Here is an 8,754-nt window from a genome sequence, read left to right as displayed (position 1 = left end):
GAGATGTTGAGAAACACGGACGGGAATGGGAAATGGCAGGGGTAATCCCGAGGTGGCCGTCCGCCAGCCTGTGGGGCCCTGTGGCAGCTGACCACCACGGGAGACGTCTTTCTCTTCCCTTATATTGGTGGCATGCTGCTGAACCTCAGTCTCTTTCCAGTTGAAAAGTAGCAGCCCCAATGTCCTGGCTCATCTGACTGCATGGGGGTGGCTGGTGAACACAGACAAAATCTCAAGGACTGAGATTATCTGTCAAATACTTAGGTGTTATCTGATCATTAAATAGTTACAGACACAGGCTGTAGGGATACTGATTCAGGGACAGACTTGTGAGTTGGACGTGGCCAGTTACCTGGAAGGGCTTGCTTGGGGCCTGTGGCAACAGCAAAGTAGTAAGAGCACCCTTGGGCATCTGGGGCAGCTATGGATGCGGGCAGAGCTGCCATACTTGGGGCACCAGCCCCGTGCATCTACAGAGCATTACAGCAGGTGGAAGACCTTACAAATGGTCTACCTGGCTCATCCAGTAATGCAGAGAAATCACTATTCAGGGTCTGAAACAGCTGTGTATGATATAAGGACCCCCCATGGACGTTGGGTAGCAACCTGGAATCCATTTTATCAGCCATGAAGTTCAGAAATGGGCTGATAAAAATGACAAACACAGGCACTTCCACCTGTCCACAGCCCTACCACTATCTGGCTAATTGGAAGGATAAACAAACTACCTAAACAAGAGTTGAGGTGGGAAACCCACTTTCTCAGCATGAGGACCAGGGGACTGACTGGAGCCCTACTGCTATAACTGAACATCCCAGGAGCAGTCATCCCGGTGCTGTGCTGTGTTAACCCACAGAGGCAACTAGTCAACACCATGCGAGTTCAGCCGTTAACCGTGGAGGGACCCCTGCCAACTATCGGTCAGGACAGTGACTCAGGTCTGCCCTTGCCACAGGACCCACCCGGGGGGTCACATTATAAAAAGCTGTGGGACAGGAGGATAGGTCCCTGGTGGTTTGGGTTTGCACCCCATGGGGAACAGGAGTAGGAGAGAAGTTAGATTTCACCTGTCTTCTACCTGCCCCACTCAAGACCACTCAGGAGGCTAGGCACCATCATATTAGCCCTGTGTTCTGTTGTTAATCCGCCTCTCCAGCACTTGGCATCAGCTGTGGGGGCTGAGGGGGCCGGCCAGGATGAAGACCTCAGGTAGGGGCGGTGTTATCTCAGAGTGCTACCATGGCTGGTATTCTGCCTAAAGATCACGATCTCCCCTGTATCGTGCCTGTTAAACATCCTCCATGTCACCCCTAGTCTAGGTAGAGGGAAACCTATTTGCAGGCTGGGTGGCAACGGTGGTTTCACTGTGAAATGAGTCTGACGGCTGGGTCTGCAGTGAGATGTCGTTGTTTACCTACAAAGCTTGCAGGCCTGCAGGTGCAGCCCAACAGGTCCTTTGATCTTTTTTTTTTTTTTTTTTTTTAGATTGGATCGTTTAGCTTTTTTGCTGTTGAGTTGTATGAGTTCCTTTATATTTTTTGGATATTGATGGTTCATTAGATACATGGTTTGCAAATATTTTTCTCAGGTCATAGGTTGCTTTTTCACTGTGTTGATTGTTTACTTTTTCACTGTGTTGATTGTAGATGCTTTTTAAAAATATATTTTTATTTATTATTTGTTTTTGGCCGCACTGGGCCTTCGTTGCTTCATACAGGCTTTCCCCAGTTGCAGTGAGCAGGGTCTCCTCTCTAGCTGTGATGCACAGCCTTCTCACTGTGTTGGCTTCTCTTGTTGCAGAGCACAGACTCTAGAATGTGCAGGCTCAGTAGTTGCGGCTCATGGACTCTAGAGCAGGGGCGCAGTAGTCATGGTGCACGGGCTTAGTCGCCCTGTGGCATGTGGCATCTTCCCAGCCCAGGGACTGAACCCATGTCCTCTGCATTGGCAGGTGGATTTCTTAACCAATGGACCACCAGGAAAATCCTGTGTGGATGCTTTTTAGTTTGAAATAGTCTCACTTTATATTTGCCTTTGGAGTCATATTAAAAATCATCACCAAGGTAATATCAAGAAGCTTTTCCCACATATTTCCTTCTAGGAGTTTTTACGGTTTCAAGTCTTATGTTCATTTCAGGTCTTTAATTCATTTTTAAGTTGATTCTTGTTTATGATGTAAGATGAGTCTGATTTAACTCTCTTGTATGTAAATATCATTTTCCCAGCATCATTTATTGAAGACATTATCCTTTTTACCATTGTGTATTCTTGGTGCCCTTGTCAAAAATGTGTTGACTGTATGTGCTTGAGTTTATTTCTGGACTCTCAATTCTGTTCCATTGACCTATGTATCTGACTTTATGTGGCCCCATACAGTTTTTTGGTACAGTTGGCATGCATTTATTTAGAAATCTGTATTTTCATCAATACAAATGAGACTACATACAAAGATATAAAGTGTGGGGGGGGGGAGAAGAGAGGGGAAAACTAACAATAGCAACAGCAATGGTAAAATACTTAGGAATAAGATTACAAAAACTGCATATACTCCTATAAAAGATGTAAAACATTAGAAAAACACAATGACTTGAACTGAAAAGACATGCCATGTTGGAGAGAAAGAAATTTTCCTCTACCCTTCTAGATTTTTCTGGCTGATCTAAGAATTAAACTGACATGAGACTGATTAACAGGAGAAAATCAAATTTTAATAACATCTTCCCGGGTGGCTCAGAGGTAAAGAATCTGCCTGTCAATGTGGAAGACAGAGGAGACATAGGTTTGATCCTTGGATTGATGAGATCCCCTGGAGAAGCAAATAGCAACCCACTCCATACTTCTTGCTGGAAAAATCCCATGGACGGAGGAGCCTGGTGGGCTACAGTCCATGGGGCTGCAAAGAGTTGGATATAACTGAATACACACACAAGTGCCAAAGTGGCCAACTGCCCTAGGAATGCAAGGTGTTAGGTGGCTAAAAAATTATGTCCCTACATGCTCTTTGTCCTCCTAAACCCTCTTCAGTTGATGAAACTGGCCAGACTCTGGCCAAAACGAATGCTGACTAGCAAGTGCTTTTAGTTTCAGATGACAGTATTGGGAATAGAGCCTGGATCTTTGCTCAGCAAATTAAATCTTTTAGCCTGCCACCTGTATTGACATATTTTCCACACATGTGGATAATGTTCATCTTATTTTCAGAACTTTCTAGAGTAACATCACCAAAAATCCAGCACTGTGGAAAAATCCAGCACTAGTCCATATACAGTGTATATATTCACAAGGCCTAAATCTGTGTCCCTGTAACTCCAGAGGGAGCTTCTCTAAACTGTGTCCAGACAGAGTCCTAGTTTGGGTTAAGAACAAAGCCAGAAGACGGAGGTTATTTTTGGCTGGTTTTCCCTTTTTCATTTTGAACATGAAAAAAATGGGGTGGGAACTCCCAGATGTACATTAACTGGCTGCCCAACTTAAGATGGATTAGGGAAAAGGAAGTTTTTCTAGAATGCTGCTGCTGCTGCTGCTAAGTCGCTTCAGTCGTGTCTGACTCTGTGCGACCCCATAGATGGCAGTCCACCAGGCTCCCCTGTCTCTGGGATTCTCCAGGCAAGAACACTGGAGTGGGTTGCCACTTCCTTCTCCAATGCATGAAAGTGAAAAGTGAAAGTGAAGTCGCTCAGTCGTGTCCGACTCTTCGTGACCCCGTGGACTGCAGCCCACCAGGCTCCTCCGTCCATGGGATTTTTCAGGCAAGAGCACTGGAGTGGGTTGCCATTGCCTTCTCCACTTTCTACAATAGTGGTTCTCAAAGTTTGATCCGTGGACAAACAGCAACAGCACTATTAGGAACTTAGGAGCAATGCAAAGTCTCAGATCCACCTAGACCTTCTGAGTCAAACTCTGGAGGTGAGGCCTGGCCATTTGTGTCTTAACAAGCATTTTAGGAGATTCTGATACATGTTCAAGCTTTAGAAAAATCCTACCCTCAACTTACAACATGTAATTGATAATCACTTGGTTAAATAAACTGGACTGGATACTTTTCATTTACTCTTGTTTGTGCATAAACAATGGTAGAAATACACAGAGATTAGGACGCGTGGCTTGTAGTCAGATAACTGCTTAGAATCAGCATCAGAGCCTAGGTTTCTTGATTTCCAAAAAGTAGAAAATGTCTGGTCTTTAAGGAGAATAAGGCGGTGTGAGGGAGGCAGAGAAGAAAAGGAGAGGGAGGAGGAAAAATCATGTATTTCAGACCTGGTTCCCTAAGACATCAATTCTTAAGACAATCACAGAATTCAAACACCAGTGATCTTCAAGACAGCCTTAAACATTTTCAACAATCCTATGCCCCACGACACTCAGCATTATTGAGGGCGTTGTTCACAGCTTTGAAAGAACAAACATCCCACCAGAGATGTGTCTGGTACTTCAGAACATTCTCCCAAACAACTCGTTTGCTTTTATCTCCTAGATACTGAGAAGGGAATCGTTGATTATGCTTCCTTCTTCTGGAAAACTCAGAATCAAATTAGCAAGTACACATCAATCAGCCTTTGGTAGAAGAGCCTCATGTGGCTGTCTTATTTTCCTGCCTTTATTTCCCCTGCCTGATGTTGCTCCCTGACCGTCTACCTTGCTGCATTGTTTGTAGTTTTGTCAGACATCTCAAATCCTTTTAGGAACAAGACTGGCGATATGAATTCAAAAGGTGGAGGGATTCTTTTCCCAAGCAAACGGAAAACCTGGGAGGAGCAGAAGGGTGACAAGCCCCTGGTCCAAGGGGAACTTCCCTGACCCCCTCCAGCAGTGGTGGCCGAGGGCATAGCAATCCGGATCAGCCTTTGGAAAAGCAAGGGCAAACAGAGGAAAAGACTGCTGTTGGTGGCAGAAAAGCTTTGTGCAAGTTGTTTTCTAGAGCTGAGAAAGGGGGAGACAGAGAGAAAATTGAGTTCTAGCTTCTCCATCTCATGAAATGGACCTATTTCTGTCTTCCTTTGTCTAAAGACTAAGTCAGCATCCACACAAGGCTGGCCTACCTTCTGGACCCAAGCCTTTCTCCCTTTGGGTATAACGAACCAGCTACAGGGACAGACCACCCTGATTCCACTCGGCTCAGAGTTCCCAGGGAGACGGGCTGGCTTCAGGAGAGGGAAGCATAGTCAATTAAGGGCCTCTGGTTCAGGCTTATTGCAAAACTGAAAGAATATTGCTTTGATTTCCTATCTAGTTTGGAACAGGTCAAGGGTATTTTCCCTGGGTAGCTATCTTGGAGGGACTTATTTCAGCTTCAAGGCAGGCTGACTGGAAAGGACTCGGGAGTCAGCCACAGAACAGGGTGGTGGGGCTGTGCGGAGGGGCCCACTCCCCAGCCAGGAAAATTTCCATCCACAGCTCCATCAGAACTGCAGCGTCAACCTTGATCAGTCCCTTCTGAGACCAGTTACATCCATAATGCCACCTCTGCACCTTCCCCTTCCCCCAGGGGCATGAAAGATGAGAGGCTTCATGGAACAGGTCCCCGAGCTGCGATGGGAATCCGTCTCGCTCCACTGCAGGAAAAATATATATCCCTGAACAGCTGGAAGGAATTCTTTCATTCTTCATCTGCGGTCTTACGGCTAGTTCTCACTTCCTCATTTTACAAGAAAAAAATGAAAACTGATTGAATGGCATATTCTGACAAGGCTTGTTTTTAAACACCAGGCTGGATGGAATGGGGGAGGTGGTAGAGAGAGCACTAGGAACACGGGGTTTGTGAAGCCCTGGGCCCTGGAGACAAAGAGGAGAGCTGCTCCTGCAGGTGGGAGGCAAGGAAGTTTCCCAGGGTGGCCTGTATGCATGGTGAGCCCACAGGGTCAGCTCAAGGATGCAGGCTTATGTCCCGCCTCAAAAATTTTTGTTGGGAGCAGTTCACAACCGTCCAACAATCAGACTGGGGGAGCTGTGCAGAGAGGAGAAGACAAATTATATCAAAGGCAGAGATCGTCACAGTGTAAATAAAATGCAAGGTAGACACCCAAAACCCACACACTCAGTGTCGTCCACCTCAGAAGAAAGCATGAGCATATTGAGAAGGTGGAAATCCTTAGAGTTCTCCTGAGGGTGCTTACCCTCCAGAAGCTCATCCTAAGGTTGGGGAAGCAGGCCAAGAGCAGATCATGGGGGAAGGAGGAGGGAAGGCAAGTTGGGTGGAGTATACCGCAGTCATCCTGGCTAGGAGGAGGACCTGGCCAACTCAACGAGTGCCCATAGGGGTCATATACCACCTCCAAGGCAATATGGTGGAGATGGTGATGTTTGACCATCTGGTCAAAGGCTGGAAGACTCATTCAGCTAGAGGCAGAGTATCTGACCAGTTCTTAACTAGCCTTCAGTATTAAACTGAGGCTTAGCAAACACCCATCATATTCATTTTCTATGCCATTTAGCTAATTACCACAAACTTAGCATCTGGGGGCTCAGATGGTGAAGAGTCTGCCCACAACGCAGGAGACATGGGTTTGATTCCTGGTTCGGGAAGATCCCCTGGAGAAGGAAATGGCACTCCACTCCAGCGTTCTTGCCTGGGAAATCCCATGGACAGAGCAGCCTGGTGGGCTACAGTCCATGGGCTCACAGAGAGTCAGCCGTGACTGAGCGACTTTCACTAGCATCTTTAAAGACACATTCATGATGTATAGTCTCTGTGGGTCAGAAGTCTGCACACAGTTAGTCTGAGATCTTTGCTGAAGGGCCTCAGGTGTCACTTGGGGCTATGCCTTCATCAGAGGCTCAACCAAGGGACCTGCTGCCAGGCTCCTTCAGATTATTAGCGGATATCATGTTCTTGTGGGTGCCAGAGTGTGGGTTTTAGCTTCTTGCTAGAATCTACCCTCATCTCCTAGCGACTGAGCACTGTCCCTTGACACCTGACCTGCAGTTCGCTTCTCCAAAGCCAGCAACAGAGAGAGGCTGGAGTGGCGAGGAGGGAAATCAAGGAAGAGAAAGGTGGCCAGCAAGATGGAGTCTTACATAGCATAGTCATGGGTGCGACAACCATTGCCTTTACTGTATTGTATTTGTAGAAGGAAATCAGTCAAGAGGATGGGGTTACACAAAGGTATAGACACCGGGAGGACAGCTATGAACAGCCCGTGTCTTAGAGGGAGGCGATGAAAGAGATGAAGCAGAGAAGTGGGAGGGTGACAGAGAATCTGGAAATTAAAAGAACGTGTGAGATTTAAAACTATACCTGCAAACCTCAGTATCTGGGCTGCATTTGGATCCTGATGTTTTTAATGTTTAAAAACCTGTTGATTATGAAGCAATTGGAAATTTGAATATCAACTGGATATTTGAAGACATAAAGAAATTATTAAATTTTGAAATTTTACTTGTGGACTTTTAATGAGTCCTGACCTTCTAGAAATTCATACTGAAATATAAAAGATAAAATGATATGCTAAGAGATTTTCTTTACAAAGCTATGAGAGTGAGAGAAGGTAGAGCTATGAATGAGGTAGGCGCCCCAGAGGCTGATGGCTGTGGGCTGGGATGATGGAGACATGGGAGTTCATTAAGTTATTAAGCTTTCATAGGTACTCAAAATCCTGTGTAATAAAAGCTTAAAAATAAACATGAGCATATACCCTTATTAGTAATCATTATTAGTCATTTCCAGGGGATCTTCCCAACCCAGGGATCGAACCTGGGTCTCCTGCATTGCAGGCAGATTCTTTACCATCTAAGCCACCAGAGAAGCCCCATTAGTAATCACAGACAAGCAAAAACCACGTTAGATCACTTTGTGTCTGTCAAATTGCCAGAAATTTTTTTATGTGATGGTACCCACTGCAAAATGAGGATGTGATGAAACAGAGGCTCGATGCGTTGCTGGGTGGGGATGGAGAAGGGGTGGAGTCTAAGAAATCATCTTGATAATATGTATCAAGAATCTTAAATGTTCAATATCCTTTGATCCAATAATTCCATTTCTAGGAATTTACCCTAAAGGAATAGCCCTCAAAATGGACAAAAGTTATGCATAAAGATTGTCATTACAGGACATATACCAAAGAGAAGTCCAGCCCTGGCCACTGAAATGTCTAACGCTGTGATTTACGATGGGTGTTTCAGGCCAAGTGGAGGCTTCCCTGGTGGCTCAGCTGGTAAAGAATCTGCCTGCAATGTGGGAGACCTGGGTTCAATCCCTGGGTTGGGAAGATCCCCTGGAGAAGGGAACAGCTATCCACTCCAGTGTTCTGACCTGAAGAATTCCAGGGACTGTATAGTCCACGGGGTCGCAAAGAGTTGGACATGACTGAGCGACTTCACACTTTTTCTTGGGCCAACCGGTGTCCACTCTGTGTCTGGAGGGACTGAAGACTAAAGGGGCATTCTCCCAGGGAAACTGGATATGGTTTACTTGTAACCTCTAGACATCAAGGCTCAGGTGAGCTTCCTTGGTTGGCAGTACTGATTCGTGTTACACACCATTGCCAGAAGAGTCTGTGACTCCATGGGAAGAGGACTGCTAGAAGCTCTTCCCCTGGCTGATTTTCATCTTTATTCTGGGCTGTGATAAACCATGACCACAAGCAGAACAGCTATCAGTGAGTTCCGTGAGTCCTACAGTGAATTATGGAAACTCAAGGTGGTCTTGAGGACCCCTAAATTTACAAGGGTGTCACAAGTGAGGGTGGTCATGTGAACTGTTCCCTAACTTTGCAGTTAGTGTCAGAAATTAGGGCAGTCTTGCGGATTGTGCCCCCT

The sequence above is a fragment of the Muntiacus reevesi genome, chromosome 7, assembly GCF_963930625.1.
Source record: "Muntiacus reevesi chromosome 7, mMunRee1.1, whole genome shotgun sequence".
Taxonomy (NCBI): Eukaryota; Metazoa; Chordata; class Mammalia; order Artiodactyla; family Cervidae; genus Muntiacus; species Muntiacus reevesi.
This window is presented reverse-complemented; position numbering follows the sequence as displayed.